General features: G+C 41.3%; 1 protein-coding gene across 5 annotated transcripts in view; it reads right to left on the bottom strand.

Annotated features, from left to right (window-relative positions):
* The window catches only part of helz2a (helicase with zinc finger 2a), a 163475-nt gene extending 144084 nt beyond the window's left edge, over positions 1 to 19391 (bottom strand). Inside the window, exons 1-2 of one of the 5 annotated variants that reach the window (XM_028812073.2) lie at positions 18873 to 19391; positions 354 to 474 (exon numbers count right to left, since the gene is read on the bottom strand). The gene's annotated coding sequence lies outside the window, so the exon portion shown is untranslated. Of the gene's footprint in view, positions 1 to 353; positions 475 to 10016; positions 10319 to 10363; positions 10595 to 18872 lie in introns of those variants that run through there. The other 4 variants (XM_028812072.2, XM_028812071.2, XM_028812074.2 and 1 more) reach the window with 4 other exon arrangements.
* Positions 19392 to 25744: the final 6353 nt, after the last annotated feature.

Here is a 25744-nt window from a genome sequence, read left to right as displayed (position 1 = left end):
AAGGGGGATGGATCCCATGGATGATGCAAAAGACATACAAAAGGCAAAATTGCGTTGCTAGATAAAAAACAAAATGAGAACCCCTGTCCTAGAGAGTAAGTATGCAGAATTTGGTTCAGCTTGGTCAAAGGGTGTAGGATTTTATAAGCAACATACACACATACTGACTGGCACACAAAAATCACCTAACCCAATGCACCATCAGAACTGGGAACTAAACTGTTTTTGTGATTTTTGTACGACATTACTAATAGGACAGAAACTAAATTCTATCAGGATAGGATTCAGCTTCCTACAACCTCGAAATGTAAAATTGAACCACCATATTAAAAAAAAAACAAAAACAAACTCACGTTAGCAGGTTCATGTCCAGGGCAGTGGGTGTAATCACAACTGAATATGGCAGAACTGAATGCCTCCAGGGTAGTCAAGACTATCGTATGTGTTGATGTAGTCATTTCACAGAAATAACTGCTAAAAACAAAGAAGAAAGATTCCAGGTCAGGGTGGTAGAACTGCTGTTAGTGGGCAGCTTTAAAATCAATCAATTACGTCCTTAGGCAACACTTCAAAAAACTCCACACCCTTCTCCACGCATGCCATGAGGCCATTAGCTCATTCGAAACTACCGACTACAGCTGATGACTTTAATGAAATCGCATGAAGATAATTATAAATTATTTTAAAAGTCTGACTCACACTTTATATTTCAATAGTGGTTATTATGTTATGATTAAGAGCTAAAATGCTTCATTCGGTCCAGTAACTTAACGTGTCTCCATGGAGCCAAACATTGCAAGTCTAATGCTGCTAGTGAATGATTTCACATAAGCAATTTAAATTGAGGTGTTCTCAACATTCTGGTGAAATTTTCAGATAACTCCTAAATTAGGTGGCTCAGCAGATGACTGGGTGTATTGAAAATCCATCCGTCCATTATCCAACCTGCTATATCCTAACTACAGGGTCACGGGGGTCTGCTAGAGCCAATCCCAGCCAACACAGGGCGCAAGGCAAGAAACAAACCCCGGGCAGGGTGCCAGCCCACCGCAGGTCGTGTACACAAACACCCACACACCCAGCACACACTAGGGACAATTTCGGATTGTCAATGCACCTAACCTGCATGTCTTTGGACTGTGGGAGGAAACCCACGCAGACACGGGGAGAACATGCAAACTCCACACAGGGAGGACCCGGGAAGCGAACCCATGTCTCCTAACTGCAAGGCAGCAGCACTACCACTGCACCACCCTATTGCAAATCTAGACATCATTCATAATGACGTCATTTATAACTGGACAGATGCATGGCCAATGATGTGTAAATAAACATAAAGCTATACGGTTTATCATAAGCAGACAAATTCCACATCATGTGGGACTGGAGTTTCAAAGTACACCAGAGCTATTCACCTTCCAGTCTTGATGGGCCAACGACTAAGTGGAACGGTCAAAACTAAATTTTTCTTTGTTGGTTTTCAGACGTTCCCAATAGATAGTATGGACAAAATGGGAAGAAGTGCAAAATTGTATTTGCTGTGAAATTTACAGTTTTGTTTAGCAAAACGATGATGTTTCACAAACCGGCAAAATTCTTAAGACTGGCATGGAAGAATGTTTTTTAGTTGTCATCGAGGGGTCTTCCCAGGATTCCCTGCAAGTAGGATGACCCCCCCCCCCACCCCCCCAAGCCTCTACTGGTAGCCAATCAGTGATGGTGAGGTGCAAACGGCCACTTTTCCCTTCAAGGAACTGTCACATGATGCTAGTGCACTAATCTGAATAACTGAAGGGTGAGATTTGTGTTGTAGGTAGTCATGTTAGATCAGTGCTAAAATTTTGACTTTGGTATCTAAAACCACTTTCAGACTTCACATTCCCGATAATAAGAAATGGTTCCTGAGCAAACAGCAGATAATTTCTGTCTTAATTTCCCCTTCTGCTCCACACTTTAAAATTAAAAATCAAAAAATTTAGACCTGATTGAAGTGCACAGTGCAGACTTTCATTTAAGGAGATTTGCATACATTTTGGTCAGAACATGTGGAAATGACAACACTTTTTTAAAATTCTCCTCCACATTTCAGGGCACCATAATGTTTGGACACAGCAATGGTAGGTCTATTAAAGCCGTCATATTTAGGACTTTGTCGTTTATCTCTTACGTGCAATGACTGCTTGAAGTCTGCGACTCATAGACATCACCAAGTACTGAGGGTCTTCTCTAGTGATGAAGCCTCTAATGTAGCCATCTTCAGCTCATGCTTGTTTTTGGAGACTGTCCTCTTAAGTTTTCTCTTCAGCATATGGAAGGCTTGCTCTGTTGGATTTTAATTGGGTGACTGGCTTGGCCATTTAATGAGTTTCCATTTTTTAACTTTGACAAACTCCTTTGTTGCCTTAGCAGTATATTTGGATCATTATCTTGTTGTAGAATGAATTGCTGTCCAATGAGTTTGGAGGCATTGACTGGAACTTGAGGAGATCAAGTGTTTCTACACACCTCAGAATTCATTGTGCCACTGACATCAGAGTTCCATCATCAATGAAGTAAAGTGCGCCAGGACCTGGGGCAGCCGTATACACCCAAGCCATAACACCACCCACCAAAATGTTTAACAGATGAGGTGGTCTGCTTTGGATCTCAGGCAGTTCCTTTTTGTCTCCACACTTTGCTGTGCCCATCACTCTGATCAGGTTCATCTTTGTCTCGTCTTTCCAGGAGACCTTTTTCAGCAATTCTGCAGGCTCTTTGAAGTCCTTTTTCACAAACTGTAATCTGATCATCCTGTTTTTGTGTCTAAGAAGTGGTTTGCATCTTGTAGTGTGGCCTCTATTCATGAAGTCTTCTGTCTCTGACGCATCCACATTGGCCTCCTGAAGACTCTTTCTGATCTGTTAGACAGGTGTTTGGGGCTTTTTCTTTACCATAGTGTGATTTCTTCTCTTGTCAGCAGTTGGCCTACCAGTCACTTTGCGATTACTGAGCTCACCAGTGTGTTCTTTTTCCTTCATGATATTCTGGACAGTTGACTTAGGCTATCTTAAGATTTTACAATGTCTTTCTTCATGATATTCCAGACAGTTGATTTCATTCATCTTGAGATTTTATTGATGTCTCTAATGATTTAATTCTTGTTTTCAGTATCATAATGGCTTCTTTGGCTTTCATTGACACAGCTCTTATGTTCATGTTGAACAATGGTGACTACAGACTACAAAGGATAGAAGTAAGCTGAGGTATCTTATGAAGCAATTAAACCCACCTGAGGAATCACAAACACCTGTGATGCCAATTGTCCCAAACATAATGGTGCCCTGAAATGAGGGGACCACTTAGAAAACATGTTGTCATTACTATATACTGTGACTGAAATATCTGCAAATCCCCTAAAATGAAAGTCTGGAACGTGCACTTAAATCACGATGTCGGAGATGCTAGATTTGTAATTTTAAACTCTGGAGCAGGAGGGGAAATCAAGAAAAAAATGTGTCTTTGTCCCAAACATTATGGAGGGCACCGTACTTTACACTTTGCTCCTTTGCAGTTCTGGACGCAACAGAAGCTTGCAGTTCCCTTTGACCAGAATTGGCTTTTGTCCCTGCTCTGATTTTTGCCTCCAAACCTTCTACTTTATGATTTTGTCGATATGACTCTTTCGATGTGAGTTCTGCGTTTCATGATTGAGGAACTGCATGCAAAAGGAAACTCGGCTGTTTTCCTCCTTATCATTTATCAGTTTTGTTTACTTCACTTGAATAAAAAATCCACTAAGTCTGCAAAAAAAAGAACATTATTGTACAGAACACAGACATGAACAGCAATGTGAGCAAGATTCTTGGCAGCTGGTGTTACGGTTCGTTTGTGTGGATAGCAACACCCTGTAGAGGAAGGAAGCATTGATGGTATCTATTTAAGACTCATTGTATTCATGTTGTTCAGAGGACATTATAAACTTGGAATAAACCGCTGGGAGCTCCTGTTTTCAAATTCATTCCATTTCTACTTTTGGCATCCTTTACCTGGTGATGATTCATCACAGACCACAAATATATCAAAAGCTGAACGACTCTGAAGTACGCAGAATAAAAGTGACTTCAGCTCCTGGAGAAAAGCACCATTCCCAGCCATGTGGGGCATACCCATTTCTTTCCTAAACCCACTTATTCTATCACAGAGCTGACAGCACAAAGTATGTATAGACAAAATTCAAAAGTACAGTAGGATGCTGGGATATATGGCTTGCTTTGTGGAGAAAACATCAGGAGTGCTTCAACTACTCTATGAGTGATTACAGTGTCGTCTGATGTAACACCTTGAACACTGTGTCTCTGTATTACTGTATGGACACAGCAGCACCAGAGGAAGTCAAGAAAAGAGTTTTTCACAGATATGTGTCTCTGGGTCATCCTCCTGACTCATCCTGGGTAAGCAGTCCCACCCCAAGATAAGAGGGGGCGCTGTCGCTAAAGGTATCGTCTCCTTCTCTTCATGCGGACAGGAAAAGATCCCCAGTGAGGGCAATTGACTCTGCCCCTTCCAGTTGGAGGAATATAAAAGTGAGACACTCAAATAGGGTGGTGTCTCATTCTGGACTTCCACTCGTGAGAGAAGGAGCTCCAAACCAGACCTGATCTGCTAAAGATTCCTAACCGCGGGCAATTTAAGTTCTGTTATTGTGTCATTCCACACCGTTTTTGTTGATTTTGTCAATTGTTATTAAACGGGTTGACCTGATTGATGCTTCAGTTTTTCCCTAGTGCAGTTGTCGCACCTCGCACAACCAAAAGGTTCAAGACATAGTACAAGACTATGGAGAACAGGCTAAGGAGGACTTCAAAAGAAACTGATTTGTGGATGTTGTCTGGAGGCAGGACATCAGTAGAATTCACAAGACGTGAATACTACTATCAACATGGAGAGCCATGACGGGTGTGACCACACACAATACTAAGGAGAAAGACAGCACGTTTCAAAGGGCATAACAAACAGAAACCTTTAAAATGAAGTGACCTCCTAGTAGCAAATAGACACACCGGGGGAAATGTAGAATCTCCAGTGAATCTACCTCATGTGCCTAAGAGCCGGTTTATATTTCACGGTCAGAACGCGTATGCATATGCATCATGGCTGCCACGCATTCCCAGCGATTATGTGACGTGTCCTCTGAGCAGGTCCTCAGAAATTAATATGATGCGTGTGCGAGTTGCATTACCAGCAAAAAGTTATTGGGTGCAGTGTGATAAAAGTCGGAATGTGACGTCAGAGTCTCTGTTTACTATCTACATGTGACAAGAAGACATTTTGAGGATTGACGTGCGCGCTTTGATGTTTGATGAATGGTTCGATGTGGTGAAGTAAAATGCCAACATACAAATGAATTCGTGGTGCTTTTATATTCAAATGTCGTATATTCTTCTTCGTAATGACACGATACATTTTAAAGTCTCACATACCATCTTCTGTGCCGTCTTTTTTTTTTTTTTTGGACCTTCACAACAGCATCAGAATGTACGGCGGCGTGTTTGAGCCAAAGAGAAAAAAATTAAGGACACGGTGAAAAGGTCTATTTTGTTATAAAGTGGACATTTCAATCTTGAAATGTACTCTTTAATCCCGTAGTTTATTTTATCATTAAAGTAGACCGTCATAAACGTCATCTTAAAACCGACCCAGTTGTTAATCGCTACTAGCTTTTGGGGCTTCCTCCTGCACTGACAGCAGCGACAAGCAGCAATCACCACACAGAACACATAACATTTATGATATTCCAGCTCTCTGCACATTTAGAATCCTTAGATTTATACTTGATATCACTTTCATGACGAAATGCATTAAACAATGTATGCTACGTTTTACAGATAAATAGTTCACTTCATTTAAATAATGAATTCTGTTAATAATTACACATGTGGGGGTGACACGGTGCCTGAGCGGTAGCGCTGCTGTCTCACTGAGAGTCACGTCATTGGTGTTCCCTGCATGGAGTTTGCGTGTTTTCCTGGTGGGTTTCCACAGTGTGCTCTGGTATCCTTCCAAAGATGCGCAGGTTTGGGGATATAGTGACACTAAAATGACACCAGTGCATGTGAGTGCGTGCTTATATTCACCTTAAGATGAACTGATGCCCCGTCCAGGGATTGTTTCTGCCTCTTTCCCAATGCTAGCTGGAATGGGCGCATCTCTGGATTGATGGATTTAATCATTAAATATCCATCCTTTTCAGAGATATTGTGGAAAGGTGTCCTCGGAATTTAATAGGTCTTCCAGGTGATTCACAACACAGTTCTCACCGTGATGATATCTCTTACTGCCATGGAATCTTCCAGATTTACGCAAAGTATGCGCTCAAGTATAAACAGTACAATGCTTGCGTAGCAGTGGCACCCACAGGCGCACACATCACATTGCATGAAGTACAAAGAAAGTCTAAGAGGGTTAGAAAATGATGGTAGCATTGCTGTTTTGCAATAAGGAGATCACGGGTTCGCTTCCCAGGTCCTCCCTGTGTGGCGTTTGTAATATAAAAGTATATAAGTATACTGCTATATAAAAGTAAAGAATTTTCATATGGCAGGCAGTGTGGTGTAGTGGGCAAGGCTTTAGCCTTCAAACCCTGGGGCTGCAGGTTCAAATCCCACTACTGACACCACTGTGTGACCTTCAGCAAGTCACATGACCTGCCTGTGCTCCAATTGAAAAACCCAAAGAAATGCAACCAATCATATCATAAATGTTGTAAGCCGACTTGGATAAAGGTGTCTGACAAAAAAGTAAACGAGTGACTTTTAATAAGGAAATCAATCAATCAATCTTTAATAAATATAACTCCCTTCAGAGTGTTAATAATTGTCACGTTTACTGACAGCCGTTTTGACTTTTAATTAAGAAATCCAATTAGCTGCAATATAATATCTTTGAGGCGACTATATATTAAATTCTATTAGAGGTATAGACGTTTGATTAAAGAAATCAATCAGTCAACCTCTGTTTTATATAGCATCCTTCAGAGAGCTAATTAAGTGTCACATTCATTAAGAGTAAGAATATTGATATTTATAGCTAAGAAAATAATTAAAATTATTTAATTATTTAATTTAATTATTATATAATTTACAACTGAACACCAGCAAAACCAAGGAGCTGGTGGTGGATTTTAGGAGGCCCAGGCCCCTCCTGGACCCCGTGATCATCAGAGGTAACTGTGTGCAGATGGTGCAGACCTATAAATACCTGGGAGTGCAGCTGGATGATAAATTAAACTGGACTGCCAATACTGATGCGCTGTGAAAGAAAGGACAGAGCCGACTATACTTCCTTAGAAGGCTGGCGTCCTTCAACATCTGCAATAAGATGCTGCAGATGTTCTATCAGAGGGTTATGGCGAGCGCCCTCTTCTACACGGTGGTGTGCTGGGGAGGCAGCATTAAGAGGAAAGACGCCTCACGTCTGGACAAACTGGTGAGGAAGGCAAGCTCTATTGTTGGGATGGAGCTGGACAGTTTAACATCTGTGGCAGAGCGACGGGCGCTGAGCAGGCTCCTGTCAATTATTGAGAATCCACTGCATCCACTGAACAGGATCATCTCCAGACAGAAGAGCAGCTTCAGCGACAGACTGCTGTCACCGTCCTGCTCCACTGACAGATTGAGGAGATCGTTCTTCCCCCAAACTATGCGACTCTTCAATTCCACCCGGGGGGGTAAACGTTAACATTTAACATTATACAAAGTTATTGTCTGTTTTTTACCAGCATTATCATCAATCTTTAATTTAATATTATTTATTGTATCAGTATGCTGCTGCTGGAGAATGTGAATTTCCCATTGGAATTAATAAAGTATCTATCTATCTATCTATCTATCTATCTATCTATCTATCTATCTATCTATCTATCTATCTATCTATGCCATTCAGGGAATTAATTAAACGTTATGTTCATTAAGAAGTACAGGCTTTTAATCAAGAAATAAATCAACCAACCTTAATTTCATATAGCACACTTCAGAGAGCTAATTAAATGTCAAGTTCAGTATTGACGTTAATTCAAGAAATCAATTAATCAATTTAGCTTTTATATAATACCTTTTAGGCAGCTAATTAAATGTTAGGTTCATTAAGACATACTGGTCTTATCTAAGAAATCAATCTATTAGCCTGTATTTTATATACAGCAGTAGCCTTCCTAGGGCTAATAAAATGTCAGGTTCATTAGGCGCAATACTGAATTTTATTTAGTCAATACTGACTTTTAATTGAGAAATTGATCAATCAGAACTGACTATGAAATAAAAAACAATCACTTCATTAATTCAGCATGTATTATATCATTTATATAGTATCATTTAGGCAGCTGATTAAATGCTGTATTCATTTACAAGTACTGACTTTACTTAGAAAATCAATCTATCGATCTTTATTTTCTCTGACACCTTTTACAAGGTTAATCAAATGTCATCTTTCTTTACGTTCCCTTCAGAGGGGTAATTAAACAGCAAGATCATTGAGAGCTATGCTTATTTTTAATTAAAAAAACGATCAAAATTAATTTTGATCTTATATAGTACCCTTCAGAAAGTGAATTACAGTATAGTGGTATGCATTTATTCCAAAGTGTTGAGTTTTAGTTAAGAAATCAATCCATATTCATTAAGAAGGGCTGACAAATGTCATCGTCATTAGCACTTTTAAGTGAGTAATCGAGAAGTCACTTTAGATTTTATATCGCACCTTGCTAACTAAATGCTTTGTTCAATAACGTGCTGACGAATAATGAAGAAATCGATCCATCAAAGTTAATTTTATACGGCACCCTTTGGTGAGCATAAAAAAATGGCAAATTCATTACCAGAAATAATCACTTTTAATTGAAAAGATAAGTGCCCTGATTAAATGGTATCTCAATTAAAAATAAGTACTGACATTTACTAAGAACTGGGTTCATCACCCATGGTTTTATTGAGTGTCCTTAAACAAAACAAATTTAATTCTAAACTCCTTAACAGCAACTACTGACTGTTAGTTAAGAAATAAATGAAGTTCATTAATAACAACTACTGAAGTTTAACTATGAAATCGGTCAGCCAGTCTATATTTTACTTATTGTGTTTCCGACAGCTACTTAAAAAGGCGCTATATAAATAAAATGTATTATTATTATTATTATTATTATTATTATTATTATTAAGCGCACGCACTCATTTTAAATTGAGAAATCAATCCCAAATCTTCGTCTTAAATCATGTTGTTCGGAGAGTTCATTTACATGTTCACATTAAGATGGAACTGTAGTTGAATTAAGGAATCAATCAAACTTTGTTTTATATAGCGCCATCACAAGACACTGTACAAGACGTAGAAAGTTCGGCTGGACCATTCAGGGCTGGGGAGGGATGAAATGCGAACGCTCCTGGAAATTCGGGTGTCAGACTGGCGTGGTCTGCTTCGGTGTAAACGGCTCAAGGAAGGAGCAAAGCCTGAAGGAGAGGCGCGTTCATCTCAGGCGCGACTTCGATTCGTCAGTCGGCCTTTCAGCTAATGATCAGGTACGGGGCAATCCAGTGGAGGGTCGCACTTGGGTTCAGGTACTGAGAGGCATTAACGGCACCAATCGCAGCAGTACGGTGTCCCCGTGAGCCTAAGTGTTACACAAAGCATCTCTTCGAGTAGCAGCGCAGCACACGGAAACAACAAAAAAAAAAGCCAGGCGGCTGCTCGCTTTGCTTACAGAATGATAAGATTTCGGTGTTGCTTCTTGCGTCCACGGTGTGTGATCGCAGATTTACTGGGATAAACGATGTGGGCATTCTGGAATAACGGAGGAGGACAGCAGGACGAAGAGCGTCTCGCCCATAGAAGGGAAACATTGAAAGATAAAAGGCTCAAGCTGACCGCTCGTACTAACTGAGCTGTTACATTTCCAGCAAGAGAGGCGGCTTTCCAGATTGGAAGGTAAAAGGGCAGTTAAAGTTCTCCTCCATTCCTTCCTCCGTCGCTTCCGGCGCATCTCTTACCAGCAAGATCTTCGCGAGGCTTCGAGTCACGATCGCTGCAGCTCGCGTATTCGGCACTGCCCGCTGACTTGCGCTTTGTGACAAGACGATCGCTATGGTGTGTGTCTTTCTAAGGCTACAAGCTGCAACTTTCACTTTGACAGTTGACTGCCGTCTACAGCAGATATGGCTGGCGCCTCCTCCTCCTCCGTCGGTTTCACTTTACGCGTAAGAGCTTAGCTTAGTTTCGATTTCCAGCCCTGAGCCTGTTTTCGTTATTGTTCTCTTAATCCTATCAGCAGGGTTCGCCATCGCTATTACTCTCATTACACTGTGGACCCCTGGACAGCACCGACATGAGCGACTACCTGTGATCACCTGGCCATCCCTTCAGAGCCGGCTGGTGGTGCCTGTCGCGTCCACTCTGTGATGAGGGCAGCAGTGCCAGCGACACATTGTCGATGTACTCGCATTCTTTTCCGTTTTCGACTCTCGTTTCGAACTTATTATTTTTAAACACGCCCTTTTTTCTGAACTCCCTTGTTCAGTCGAAGCCAGCACGTAGAGACAGATCGCCCGAGAGTCAATATTGAGTTTCCGACTTGGAAGCATTAAAGCGCTTCCGGAATTTATTCAACTCTTCTTACACTTTTCCCTTTTTATAACTAATTTAAACATATCTGCCATCGGGCTGCACAAACTCACGAGTATTATCAGCAGTGTTGAGATCACGCAAGTCACCCCCAGCCCGCACCCTTCGCAGTCTTAGGGGTAGACCACCGTGTCCTTAGCGCAGGTGGATTTCAACACAATGTTTGCATTCAAAAGAAGAAAAACACCAAAGGGCAGTCATCTGGTCACTCGCATAGCCCGTAGTCTCGCTATTCAAATAAAGAATAACACAGCTGTGAAAAAAACAAGATGTTAAACTTTAAAGTAAATCGACAAATACATGAAGCACGGGCATTGCCTACAGACATTAAAAGGGAAAACTGCAGAACCTTTAGGCTGAATTAATATAATCAGAAAATAAATAGATTAGAAAAATAGATAAGAAAGCAGTTTGTAGTTTAGCCCTTTTGCAGCACCATGCTAACAAAGTCCAAAGAGGAGGTTCAGCGCCTTCAGACCCCTTCACTTTTTTCAGATTTTGTTTTGTTGCAGCACTATAATCAAATCATTTCAAGTTGTGATAGATAGATAGATAGATAGATAGATAGATAGATAGATAGATAGATAGATAGATAGATAGATAGATAGATAGATAGATAGATAGATAGATAGATAGATAGATAGATAGATAGATGGCTGGGACATCCCTGAAAGAGAAGAATGGAGGAAGACAGCCTTTTCAGGACACTGCCTCCCTTGGGATGCTAGGTGGCAGCTCCCCTGGACAGCAAAGGTTCCCCGGATTCCCTCAGGGCATCCTGGGATATGGAGTGCGTTTCCTCAGCCCTGTTTTGTGCCGTGTGTGCCGCCAGGGGGAGCTCACAAAGAACCTGGGGACTCCTACTATTACTACAACCCGGAAGTACTTCGGAGTCACGAGGACGGAAGCCGGCAGTACTTCCAGGCTACTTGAGGACGGATGATGTGGCGTTTGATCCGGAAGAAGAGAAGGAACACTTCCGGGTCATGGACTATTTAAAGGACTGGTGAAGACCCAGCGAGAGAGCCGGAGTTGGGAGGGTGTGTAACGGAGCTGCTGGGAGTGGAGGATTGTGTTATTGTTTATTGTTATTAATTATATTTGGAGAATTGTACACTCAGCGGCACGGTGGCGCAGTGGGTAGCGCTGCTGCCTCGCAGTTAGAAGACCTGGGGACCTGGGTTCGTTTCCGGGTCCTCCCTGCGTGGACTTTGCATGTTCTCCCCATGTCTGCGTGGGTTTCCTCCGGGCGCTCCGGTTTCCTCCCACAGTCCAAAGACATGCAGGTTAGGTGGATTGGCGATTCTAAATTAGCCCTAATGTGTGCTTGGTGTGTGGGTGTGTTTGTGTGTGTCCTGCGGTGGGTTGGCACCCTGCCCGGGATTGGTTCCCTGCCTTGTGCCCTGTGTTGGCTGGGATTGGCTCCAGCAGACCCCCGTGACCCTGTGTTCGGATTCAGCGGGTTGGCAAATGGATGGATAGATAGATAGATAGATAGATAGATAGATAGATAGATAGATAGATAGATAGATAGATAGATAGATAGATAGATAGATAGATAGATAGATAGATAGATAGATGGATGGCTGGGACATCCCTGAAAGAGAAGAATGGAGGAAGACAGCCTTTTCAGGACACTGCCTCCCTTGGGATGCTAGGTGGCAGCTCCCCTGGACAGCAAAGGTTCCCCGGATTCCCACAGGGCATCCTGGGATATGGAGTGCGTTTCCTCAGCCCTGTTGTGTGCCGCCAGGGGGAGCTCACAAAGAACCTGGGGACTCTTACTATTACTACAACCCGGAAGTACTTCGGAGTCACGAGGACGGAAGCCGGCAGTACTTCCGGGCTACTTGAGGACGGATGATGTGGCGTTTGATCCGGAAGAAGAGAAAGAACACTTCCGGGTCATGGACTATTTAAAGGACTGGTGAAGACCCAGCGAGAGAGCCGGAGTTGGGAGGGTGTGTAACGGAGCTGCTGGGAGTGGAGGATTGTGTTATTGTTTATTGTTATTAATTATAGTTGGAGAATTGTACACTCGGCGGCACGGTGGCGCAGTGGGTAGCGCTGCTGCCTCACAGTTGGGAGACCTGGGGACCTAGGTTCGTTTCCCGGGTCCTCCCTGCGTGGACTTTGCATGTTCTCCCCGTGTCTGCGTGGGTTTCCTCCGGGGGCTCCGGTTTCCTCCCACAGTCCAAAGACATGCAGGTTAGGTGGATTGGCGATTCTAAACTGGCCCTAGTTTGTGTGTGTCCTGCGATGGGTTGGCTCCCTGCCCGGGATTGGTTCCTGCCTTGTGCCCTGTGTTGGCTGGGATTGGCTCCAGCAGACTCCCGTGACCCTGTGTTCGGATTCAGCGGGTTGGATAATGGATGAATTGTACACTGTATTTGAAGAAAAATATTAAAATTCTTCTTGGTGCTTTTTACAAGTGTGTCTTGGACGTTTGTCTGGTGGGTTTCACGGAGCAACAGCGACCCCTAGCGTCCACAAAGTATTTTTTTTTACCTCATCAGACAACACTCAATACCCCAGAATGACAAAGCATAAAAGGGAATTAGAAGTTTCTGCAACTTTATTTCAAGTAAAAAACTGAACTAGCATAGGAACCTGGTTTCTAAAATGCCACGTGAAACCCTGTTCCAGTTAGAGATTTTCCCTGCAAGTTGCCTGGTGATGTGGTCATTTAAACTCATAACTGGGTTGCAGTTAAGGTCTACGCATGTCCATGGCCACCAATCTTTGCTTTATTAGTCTCCGCGGGGCCAGACGTGATTCTCAAATGAGATTACACATCTGGGGACAACTCATTCAAAAGGATGTCCTGAATAGCTGTGAAATCCTGCTTTGCTATAGGGCTTCTTTCTGAAATAATTCCTCCAGTCCATGCGCTTTAAATTGCTGGTGGGGTTTCAGGGAGAAAGCAAAAGATTCTGAACAAAAGACTTGACACTGAGAGAAACTAAAGAGCTAAAATTGCTGTTATCAATTCAGGAGATTAGTAGCACAAAGTAACTGAAGCTTATGTCACACCAACAAAGGAAAAAGACAAAAAAAAAGGTTTGGGGTAATCACCTCTGTGAGGTTTCTGAAAAACACGATGACACACCGAAGTGTGACTGCCCCGTCTGTGGAGGACTGCTTGTCCATTGCCGAGGCAACCATAGGTTCGCAGCGCAGCAGCATATCGCTGCTGAAACAACTGCAAGCTGATCACAGTCACGCTATAAGCGCCTGTCGCCGATAGGTGATACAAGGAACATTATAAATGCAGGGAATTGTGACGGTGCAGGGCCTGCTGCATGCTCCCTCTTCCATTTTTTGGAAGCCTCTTGACCCCAAAACTGTTGGTAATGTAACTGGATGAACTGGCTGATAGAGACAAATCACATTTGTAGTAAGGGGAAAGTGCAAAGTGCAAAAGTGCTTTTATTAAAAACAATCAAAAAATCAAACAGTGTCCATAATGCAGTGCTTCAAAGTTCCATAAATAAATAATCCATAAAAAGGATAAAAATCCAGATGTTTAAAACAAGGCTAATACGAGATTAAAAACTTGCAACAGTCATTGGGGCAAGTGAGCCAAGCACAACTCTTTCAACACCTCCCCAGCTCACCCATGGCTTGCTCAGCTGGGGTGACTTCAGCAGCCGTAGTCCTCTCACTACCGACCCCTGTCTTGGCTGCCTCTGTCAGCGTCTGCAAGACCACTCGGGGTCAGTTGTCCTTTCACCATCCTTCTCGCACATGCAGTCGTCCCTCGGATTTCAGGAGAGGACGCCACCTTGATCATTCCGACTCCTCAACTCATTCAGTGGGGGCTATCTGTCCCTCCAGCGCCGATCCCTCGTTCTGACACGGGACCCCTGACCGCGCTGACCTCTCTCTCTTCAGCCGGCTGACCTGTTTTCTCTCTTCCCTCAAAATTGCTCTCGCTCTGCCTGCCTCTTTCGTTTCGTCTCTTTTTCCTCCTTCAATCTCTTGTGCTGGCCCGTACATATACTGCTCCGTGGGCACAGCATCTCAATCATGCACTGCAGGAAGCCAGTGACTCAATTGAGAAAGATCGCACCCTCTCATGCAGGTGTGACTCGCTCTAATTACCTCATCCACTCCCCTCGGCTGAATTAGTGTGACCACGGAGACTGAAACGGCCAAATGGATTTAAAAACTGGCTATTCATTCAGAGCTGCGGTCCCTATATATCACAGGAACAGTATAACTTGCCCACTGACCTGGCTATGCCTGACTATGCCTCTTTGCTGTGTCTGCGTTTAGGAGTGTGGTAGTTCCCACTACAATAAATAACCATGCTGTTCCTGTTTCAAGTTGAATAAAGGTAGTTTTGTTAAAGTACTGAGACTAATCCTCTTGTTTTGGGGTGCAAGATGGGGACTCACACCCTATATATAGTAGGTTGGCAAAAAAAATGAGTCTGTTGAGATCAAAACAGAACAGTTGTAGAGGTGACAAAATGGCAGTTTAAATCTAAACAGAGGAAAAGAGGTCATCAGGGCTGGAAGTGGAAGTGACGTCGTCGGGCCATGGAACCAGAAGTGGCATTATCTATCTATCTATCTATCTATCTATCTATCTATCTATCTATCTATCTATCTATCTATCTATCTATCTATCTATCTATCTATCTATCTATCTATCTATCTATCTATCTATCTATCTATCTATCTATCTATCTATTATCAGCACCAGGTGGGATTTCTTAGGACTGGTCTGCAGGAAAATGAGGAAAAGGGTTAATGCACTATGCCCTCCCCTGGTCCGGCATGGAATTACGCACATTTGAGCCTTTTAGCTGCCTCCCATGTGGTTGTGTGTGACGCTTAATACCGTATTTCCCAGAAAATAAGACCTACTCCGAAAATAAGTCTCAGCATGATTTTCAGGCTGCTCTGTAATATAAGCCCTAGTCAAGATCATCAGCTGAAAAGTAAGGTGCCTAAGTCTGGGTTTATACTTTACGTGACACGTACGCCTCTGGACGCTACTGCTATGCAAGCGTTGTACTGTTTATATTTGCACACGTACTTTACATAAACCTGGAAGATTCCACCAGGTGGCAGTGCGAGATATCATCATGGTGAGAAGATGTTCGGCTTCGCTGTGATGTTTATTGCCCGTAACATCCATTAAATTCTGAGGACACCTTGCCACAATATCTCTGAAAACAATGTTTAATGATTACATCCATCAATTCCAGCAAGCATGGGGCACGAAACAGAAACAAAATCCCTGGATGGGGCATCAGCTCATCGCAAGGTGAACACAAGCACACACATACACTAGCGTCAGGTTAAAGTGGACATTTCGAGATTAAAGCTGAAATTTCCACTTTAATCACAAAGTAGACCTTTTTACTATATCCTTAATTTTTTTCTCTGTGGCTCAATTACGCCAGCGTACATTCTGATGCTTTTGTGAAGGTGCAAAGAAATTAAAAAAAGACAGCACAGGAGATGGTATGTGAGACTTTTTAAATGTATCGTGTCTTTACATTGGGGAATATGCAATGCTTGAATATAAAAGCAGCACAAATAGATAGATAGATAGATAGATAGATAGATAGATAGATAGATAGATAGATAGATAGATAGATAGATAGATAGATAGATAGATAGATAGATAGATAGATAGATAGATAGATAGATAGATACTTTATTAATCCCAATGGGAAATTCACATTTTCCAGCAGCAGCATACTAATACAATAAATAATATTAAAGAATGTTAATAATGCAGGTGAAAAAAAGACAATAACTTTGCATAATGTTAAATGTTAATGTTTACCCCCCCCGGGTGGAATTGAAGAGTCGCATAGTTTGGGGGAAGAACGATCTCCTCAATCTGTCAGTGGAGCAGGACAGTGACAGCAGTCTGTCGCTGAAGCTGCTCCTCTGTCTGGAGATGATCCTGTTTAGTGGATGCAGTGGATTCTCCATGATTGATAGGAGCCTGCTGAGCGCCCGTCGCTCTGCCACAGATGTTAAACTGTCCAGCTCCATGCCAACAATAGGGCCTGCCTTCCTCACCAGTTTGTCCAGGCGTGAGGCGTCTTTCTTCTTAATGCTGCCTCCCCAGCACACCACCGCGTAGAAGAGGGCGCTCACCACAACCGTCTGATAGAACATCTGCAGCATCTTATTGCAGATGTTGAAGGACGCCAGCCTTCTAAGGTAGTATAACCGGCTCTGTCCTTTCTTGCACAGAGCATCAGTATTGGCAGTCCAGTCTAATTTATCATCCAGCTGCACTCCCAGATATTTATAGGTCTGCACCATCTGCACACAGTCACCTTTGATGATCACGGGGTCCATGAGGGGTCTGGGCCTCCTAAAATCCACCACCAGCTCCTTGGTTTTGCTGGTGTTCAGTTGTAGTTGTATTTGTATTTGTAGTTGTAAAAGCATTTGTATGTCTGCATTCTGCTTCACCACATCGAACCATTCATCAAACATCAAAGCACGCACATCCTAAAAGGATCCTAAAAGTGGCTGGAGTCGCATGAAATTCAGGCTGGAATTCAGGGTTTGAATATGGAGAGTGATGACGATATGCCAGAGGAAGACATGACTGTATCTGAATAAATGTAGATTGTTGTACATGAATAAATATAAGACATCCCCTGAAAATAAGCCCTAGTGTATCTTTTGGAGTAAAAATTAATATAAGACCCGGTCTTATTTCTGGGGAAGCACGGTAATTAATTTGCACGTTGTTATGAGCGTGCCGACAGTGGAGACAGACACACACACGCACAAATAGACCATCGCAGCTACTGGGTTCCTCGTGTTTGAGAAGTGTCTCTGTCTGCTGTGATATCGTTCTGTCATTTTGACTGCTGCATCACTATATGACGTAACAACAACAAATAGAGTTTAAAAAAGCATTGTGGTCTATGGATACACAACGTGATAGAACGCTGCTGCTGTTTTGTCATAGCATGTTTGCATTTCCAACTAGACAGTAAGGTTGACTTCCTTTAGTTATTCGTTCAGATGTGCAGCCAGAAGGTGGGATGTTGTGCATCCTCGTCTGTGCATCTATTTGTGTTGTTAGTCAGATTTGTTGATTTGAGTGTTTTGAGTACTGAAATCTGCATCTCCTGTGGCTCCTCATTATCAGCTCCCTTAATGGAAGTCCTTTTGTTGAAGTGTGACTCACCGTTTACTTCAAATGTATATTTTACAGTTCATATTTTCATAGCTACTAGTTCTTTCAAGCTCACATCAGCTCAGACACTATCATCATAACGCTAAACATTCGAAAGCACCTCTCAAAACTTATCACTCACGTATACCATTCGTCCATCGATGCCGTCGAATACCAATGTTTATTCTGATGGTACAGAAGGGTTTTTCCTTTTCATCGGGTTATGTTTATTTTTTATCGTGCAATGGGCTCTCTGCTGGCATGACACACATTTATATGTTTAATGTTTTTTTTAGGAAACTTTGTGACTGTTCATTGTAAACAGAATCTTGCTGTCTGTCGGATCAGGTTAACGAGAGCCTCTCTGATCTGTGCAGTTCAAAATTACCGCCCATGCTTTGAGCACCACCTTCGTGAGGTGTTCGATTGGTTTAGAGAATGTGTCACTGAGTGACATTTCCAAGTTTGCGTTTGTTAGCATGTTCTTTGCGTGGGGGTTACTCTGGTCTCGATCCTTCTGAAATGATTCTTAGATTAAGATTGCTGGTTAGCGTTTCAAGGTTAAGATTGGATGGATTTTCTGCTTTAGAACTTCACCTGTCTTTTGACATTTATTTTCTGGTAGATAAAATTTAATTTAGCCTCCTCCTAGAGATGACACACCACCTGAGGGTCTCCGGTGGTCACATATCCAGGCTAATGGATCTCAGCAGTGGAGATGTGCCTCTCAGGTACCTGCCTTCCACTCAGGTGAGTCCAGATCTTCAGACAGGCCACAGGCACCTTCTCCCATGGGACATTACGATATATTCAAGCAAAGGCAACACTCTGACCAGGCCCCAGGAGAAGATCCCACCATCTCTGTCCTATGAGAGATTACAGTTTGTTCTTTTCCAGGCCCCTACCTGCTGGACCAGTTTGCAAAGAGTGCAAAGATCCTACCAAGAATATAGTTTGTTAACTTTCCAGAAATTTTAATACATAACAAATAATCTTTAAAATGTTATAGCCACAGGTAAAAATAACAATAAGTATATATGCAAAATTATAACACTTACCAGTCTTCTTGGCTGTGGCAGCGTAGGCTTTGTAAATTAGATCTGGAAGATTTTCTTCCATTCTTCTCAATAGATTTCATCCAACGGAGAGCAAGAGTGACAACTAACCTTCAGGTCCTTCCATAACTTCTTAAAGGATTCACTTCAGGACGTTCACAGTCTTGGGTCAGATGATTTTCTCCTTATGTTTGGTGTTATTACACTGGAACATGGATATTTTGCCTAGTTTTACATCATACGCGTTCATCTTAAGGATTTTTTCCTCTATTGTTCCTGCTTCTCCTGAGAAGTCAGTACCACTCTTTTGAAAAGCTCTTTGTTTTTAAATCAGAGAAATTCTTCACTCGCATCAACTCAGGATGCCACATCACTTTCTCACAGAGGCCACAGTGCAAGGATAAAGGATTTGGGGTCCACCGTGTCCCCCTTGTTTTGTTTTCAATTTTGTTTTCATAAAATCTATTTTAACTGAAGCTTGTGGTATAACAAAAATTCAAAAAATTCACGTGGAGTGACCTGTTTTTGAGGACACAGTGCTCAAAATGGAAAAAGACAAATAAAGGTAAACAGCCATGAAGAAATCAGAGAAGGGCAATCAGATATGCAAATTGACAGGCACTGACAGCCAATCCAAATGAAAAGAAGGCACATGGCTGAGAGAGCTGGCCAATAAGGAAACAGAGTGGAGACAGAAGACCAGCTAGGTTCAGGAACGGTCGGTGTATTCAAATGAAAACTATTTTCATCATTATATACTAACATAACATAACATAAATAACATAAAACCTGCTTTTTAACGTTCTGTTTTAATTTACCATTAAATTAACATACATATACAAATCCTAACAAACTGTCCAATCCTTCTTCCAGGAAAGCATGTTTCTGATTCATTTCTCTGTAAATGCAGTGGATTAAAAAAAAAGAAGAAGAAACCTGTGAAGGCCAAAGCAGAAATATGCAACGAGCTGCCACGTTGGCATTTTGTGGGTAAGCAAAGTAAAGGAGTCATCTGATTAATTTACTGTTTGGTTACTTCCTTATGGGAGCACTGATGTGAAGAATTATTGCCCTGTTTATGATCTGTTTTGTTTTGCTCGTAAATCACAGGATGACAAATAAAAATAAACCATAATGACTGCAATAATTACCTTGGATTAGGTACCCACAATCTGTCTGCAGAACATTACAAGTGGAACCCACCCACTAGATGCCTTAAAGAAGCCCAATATTTACATGAATCTTGTAAACGAATAAAAGTTTAATCACTTCATAACGAAAGACAGATTTGAAAAGGAGCCATAAACCTACGAACATTTACAGTATGTTTCAAATAACGTTAAGGTTAGTATATAAGGATATCTATTTATATTCATCCATCTATCCTACATCATTATCTGATCCATTTTCTATGGTGATGGAGAGATGTAACCTTAGATAGATAGATAGATAGATAGATAGATAGATAGATAGATAGATAGATAGATAGATAGATAGATAGATAGATAGATAGATAGATAGATAGATAGATAGATAGATAGATAGATAGATAGATAGATAATAAAATAATAATACATTTTATTTATATAGCGCTTTTCCCATGCTCAAGGCACTTAAATAGATAGATAGATAGATAGATAGATAGATAGATAGATAGATAGATAGATAGATAGATAGATAGATAGATAGATAGATAGATAGATAGATAGATAGATAGATAGATAGATAGATAGATAGATAGAAATAAAAATAATAATACATTTTATTTATATAGCGCTTTTCCCATGCTCAAGGCACTTAAATAGATAGATAGATAGATAGATAGATAGATAGATAGATAGATAGATAGATAGATAGATAGATAGATAGATAGATAGATAGATAGATAGATAGATAATAAAATAATAATACATTTTATTTATATAGCGCTTTTCCCATGCTCAAGGCACTTAGATAGATAGATAGATAGATAGATAGATAGATAGATAGATAGATAGATAGATAGATAGATAGATAGATAGATAGATAGATAGATAGATAGATAGATAGATAGATAGATAGATAGATAATAAAATAATAATACATTTTATTTATATAGCGCTTTTCCCATGCTCAAGGCACTTAGATAGATAGATAGATAGATAGATAGATAGATAGATAGATAGATAGATAGATAGATAGATAGATAGATAGATAGATAGATAGATAGATAGATAGATATTTTATTTTTAAAGTAACCTTTATTGTAAGCAGCAACAAAAACATTAACAAAACAATATACACAGTCAATTTACATAAAACCAAGCGTCATAATAAAGAAAAGAGCCATACATCCGACCCCTGCTACTCCCTCTTTACACTCCTCCTACTCTGCACATTAATAAGAAATTTGACAGTTAATAATTCATTATAACACAAAGACCACCTTTACTCCCCCTTTACACTCCTCCTACTCTGCACAATAATAACTACATGATGTTGATGCCCACCATTACTTTTTGTTATTCCCAGTTGAACACCAGTTCACCCCCCTCCACAGCACACAGTACTTGTCGTGTCCCCCACATGTCGCTGAACATTTCTAAATTGTTTGTTAGTTTATGGTACATGAAATCGAGTTTCAGTCTACTTTTAATTAAAACTTTGAAGAGCAGCAGAGCATCAGTCCCCATGAGGTTCTTCTCTTTATTTCTTCTTGTTTTTAAAATTGCTAACTTGGCTTGTCCTAAGAGGAAGTTTCCAATAACACATTTATTCTTATTGTTTTGATAATAATTAATACCAAAGATAAAACAAATATTTGAGAACTTAAAACCAAATCCACCAAGAAGAAAGTTCAAGAACAGGAACAAAGGCTTCAGCCGTTCACAGTGAATGAATAGATGAAAAATGGTTTCTCTCACATTACAGAACGGACACTGGTCAGTCTCTGAAACTTTAATCGTAAACAGAAACGAGTTTGTGGCTAAGGCCGAGTGTGTTATCCTCCACTGCAGATCTCCAAGTCTTTTCTGCAATGGCAGTTTATAATAAGCTCTCCATAAAGGTGAGATGTTCTCAGAGACCTGCAGTTCTTTCCTCCATAGTGTGTCTGGTAACTCCTTCATGTGATTATAAAATGTCACTTTGACACACAGTTTATACAGTTCTTTTTTGGTAAACAGTTCAAAGTCTTTCTCAACTAGAGTACCAAAACGGAGAAGGTGCCCAGGCCTGTCTGTGTGGTCAGTGACATTTGGCCTTACGATAATGGCAGGCGATGCCATCTCTATCTCTAGTGTGTCCTCACCTGTGAAATATTCGGCACACACAGAACTCGCGCCTGACCTCCTCAATGCTGTTTTTACCTGGCTGAGAAAAAGTTCAACCAGGCGTATTGATCTGATGCCCAGGACTGTCGCTAGGTGGGCTGGGGTGTGCCAGCACCTCATATCTGTGTTAATCAGGTTACTCATTTTTAAAATTCTGTTGTTTAAAAGAATAGATACAAAAAAATCGGAAAGCAATAATGGACATTCTAACATAGGGTTCCACACTAAAGGTTCTTCCATGAACCAATAAGTACTCTCCAGATTTAGCCTGGTCCTCCTGAGTTTTCTGTGCCAGATTTGAAGTGAAGATTGATAAAATTTTGGCAAATCAGACCAAACAAACACTGCATTGTTTAAGAAGAAAAAATGTTCAGTGAAATTGAAGCCTCTTACTCTACGAAATAAATCAAAGGCCAGCTGTCTCCACGGCAGGTGTTCGGGTCCATATAAGAGCTGATGTAACATTTGGAGTCTAAATGCCTCCATCTTGCTTAACAAGTCAATGAGTCCCTGACCGCTTTCTTCCACAGGCAGATACAGGACACTACGCTTCACCCAATGTATACCATCCCAAAAGAACTCTAAAATAATGCTCTGTATGGTTTTGATGATAAATAATGGGGGCGTCAACACACTGCAACTTATGCCATAACATGGAGGCTATCAAATTATTAATAATTAGGACCCTGCCACGACAGGAGATCTCCTTTTGAAGGTATTTCCATTTGTTCAGCCTGGCTTGAACTTTTTCTACCCAGTCTGCCCAGTTTTCTTCAGCGAAACCTCCCTGTCCCAAAAACACCCCCAGGTATCTGAAGACTCTTCTATTCCACTGAAGACCACCAGGCAGGTCTGGCGGGTCCCCATTCCTCCAGTTGCCAATTAAAAAAGCATTGCTTTTGTCCCAATTAATCTTAGCAGATGACAGTTTCTCAAATTTATCCAGGCAATATTTCAGTGCCGTGATGTCTCTAGGATGACAGATAAACACTGACAAATCATCTGTATACGCGACCACCTTAAGGTTTAAGTTCGGGCACTGAGGGATGTTCAGACCTTGAAGGTGGATGCGAAGCTGCTGCAGTAGTGGCTCGATGGACAGCGAGAAGAGCATACCGGACATAAAGCAGCCCTGACGTATCCCTCTGGTTACTTGGAAAGGGGCTGTTAATGCTCCATTCAGTTTCACGACACTAAAGACGTTATGATATAAAAGTCCAATGTGCCTAATGAACGAAGGTCCAAAGCCAAAAGCCTTCAGAACTGCTAAAAGATAGATAGATAGATAGATAGATAGATAGATAGATAGATAGATAGATAGATAGATAGATAGATAGATAGATAGATAGAGTGGTGTGAAAAACTATTTGCCCCCTTCCTGATTTCTTATTCTTTTGCATGTTTGTCACACAAAATGTTTCTGATCATCAAACACATTTAACCATTAGTCAAATATAACACAAGTAAACACAAAATGCAGTTTTTAAATGATGGTGTTTATTATTTAGGGAGAAACAAAATCCAAACCTACATGGCCCTGTGTGAAAAAGTAATTGCCCCCTTGTTAAAAAATAACCTAACTGTGGTGTATCACACCTGAGTTCAATTTCCGTAGCCACCCCCAGGCCTGATTACTGCCACACCTGTTTCAATCAAGAAATCACTTAAATAGGAGCTGCCTGACACAGAGAAGTAGACCAAAAGCACCTCAAAAGCTAGACATCATGCCAAGATCCAAAGAAATTCAGGAACAAATGAGAACAGAAGTAATTGAGATCTATCAGTCTGGTAAAGGTTATAAAGCCATTTCTAAAGCTTTGGGACTCCAAACCACAGTGAGAGCCATTATCCACAAATGGCAAAAACATGGAACAGTGGTGAACCTTCCCAGGAGTGGCCGGCCGACCAAAATTACCCCAAGAGCGCAGAGATGACTCATCCGAGAGGTCACAAAAGACCCCAGGACAACGTCTAAAGAACTGCAGGCCTCACTTGCCTCAATTAAGGTCAGTGTTCACGACACCACCATAAGAAAGAGACTGGGCAAAAGCGGCCTGCATGGCAGATTTCCAAGACGCAAACCACTGTTAAGCAAAAAGAACATTAGGGCTCGTCTCAATTTTGCTAAGAAACATCTCAATGATTGCCAAGACTTTTGGGAAAATACCTTGTGGACTGATGAGTCAAAAGTTGAACTTTTTGGAAGGCAAATATCCCGTTACATCTGGCGTAAAAGGAACACAGCATTTCAGAAAAAGAACATCATACCAACAGTAAAATATGGTGGTGGTAGTGTGATGGTCTGGGGTTGTTTTGCTGCTTCAGGACCTGGAAGGCTTGCTGTGATAGATGGAACCATGAATTCTACTGTCTACCAAAAAATCCTGAAGGAGAATGTCCGGCCATCTGTTCGTCAACTCAAGCTGAAGCGATCTTGGGTGCTGCAACAGGACAATGACCCAAAACACACCAGCAAATTCACCTCTGAATGGCTGAAGAAAAACAAAATCAAGACTTTGGAGTGGCCTAGTCAAAGTCCTGACCTGAATCCAATTGAGATGCTATGGCATGACCTTAAAAAGGTGGTTCATGCTAGAAAACCCTCAAATAAAGCTGAATTACAACAATTTTGCAAAGATGAGTGGGCCAAAATTCCTCCAGAGCGCTGTAAAAGACTCATTGCAAGTTATCGCAAACGCTTGATTGCAGTTATTGCTGCTAAGGGTGGCCCAACCAGTTATTAGGTTCAGGGGGCAATTACTTTTTCACACAGGGCCATGTAGGTTTGGATTTTTTTTTCTCCCTAAATAATAAAAACCACCATTTACAAACTGCATTTTGTGTTTACTTGTGTTATATTTGACTAATGGTTAAATGTGTTTGATGATCAGAAACATTTTGTGTGACAAACATGCAAAAGAATAAGAAATCAGGAAGGGGGCAAATAGTTTTTCACACCACTGTAGATAGATAGATAGATAGATAGATAGATAGATAGATAGATAGATAGATAGATAGATAGATAGATAGATAGATAGATAGATAGATACTGTACTGTAGAATGGACAACAACTGTTGCCCAAGTCCTTCACCAGTCACAGGTTTGTGGTAGAGTGGCAAAGAGTAAAAGCACACACGACATTACAGGAAGATTTTGCCAGAAGACAAATGGGGGAACACTGCAGTCAAACTGGACGAAGGCTCCATAGTCTAATGAGGCCAATGAATCTTAAACTGCTATCTTCATGGCTCAATTAACAAATCAACAGCCACCTCCCATTTCTCCCAAAACACTGAGCAGAATTTCAATGAAGTGAGAAAGTGAGACACCACAAGTGGTTTCCTGAAAATTCCTTTAGCACATAAACAGAATATAAAGGACGGGTGACATTGTGAAATCAGTAGAAAAGGCATCGATATTAAATGGGCACAAGGTCAAAAATCCAAGATAAAAGTAATGCAAACTAGGGAAGTCATCAGAAAACACACAGCATGACAAATCCAGAAAGGAAATTGAAGACACAGTAAAAAAAAAAAAACGAATGAAGTCAAGTTCTAAAAACA

This window comes from Erpetoichthys calabaricus, chromosome 10 (genome assembly GCF_900747795.2).
Source record: "Erpetoichthys calabaricus chromosome 10, fErpCal1.3, whole genome shotgun sequence".
NCBI lineage: Eukaryota > Metazoa > Chordata > Cladistia > Polypteriformes > Polypteridae > Erpetoichthys > Erpetoichthys calabaricus.
This window is presented reverse-complemented; position numbering and strand designations above follow the sequence as displayed.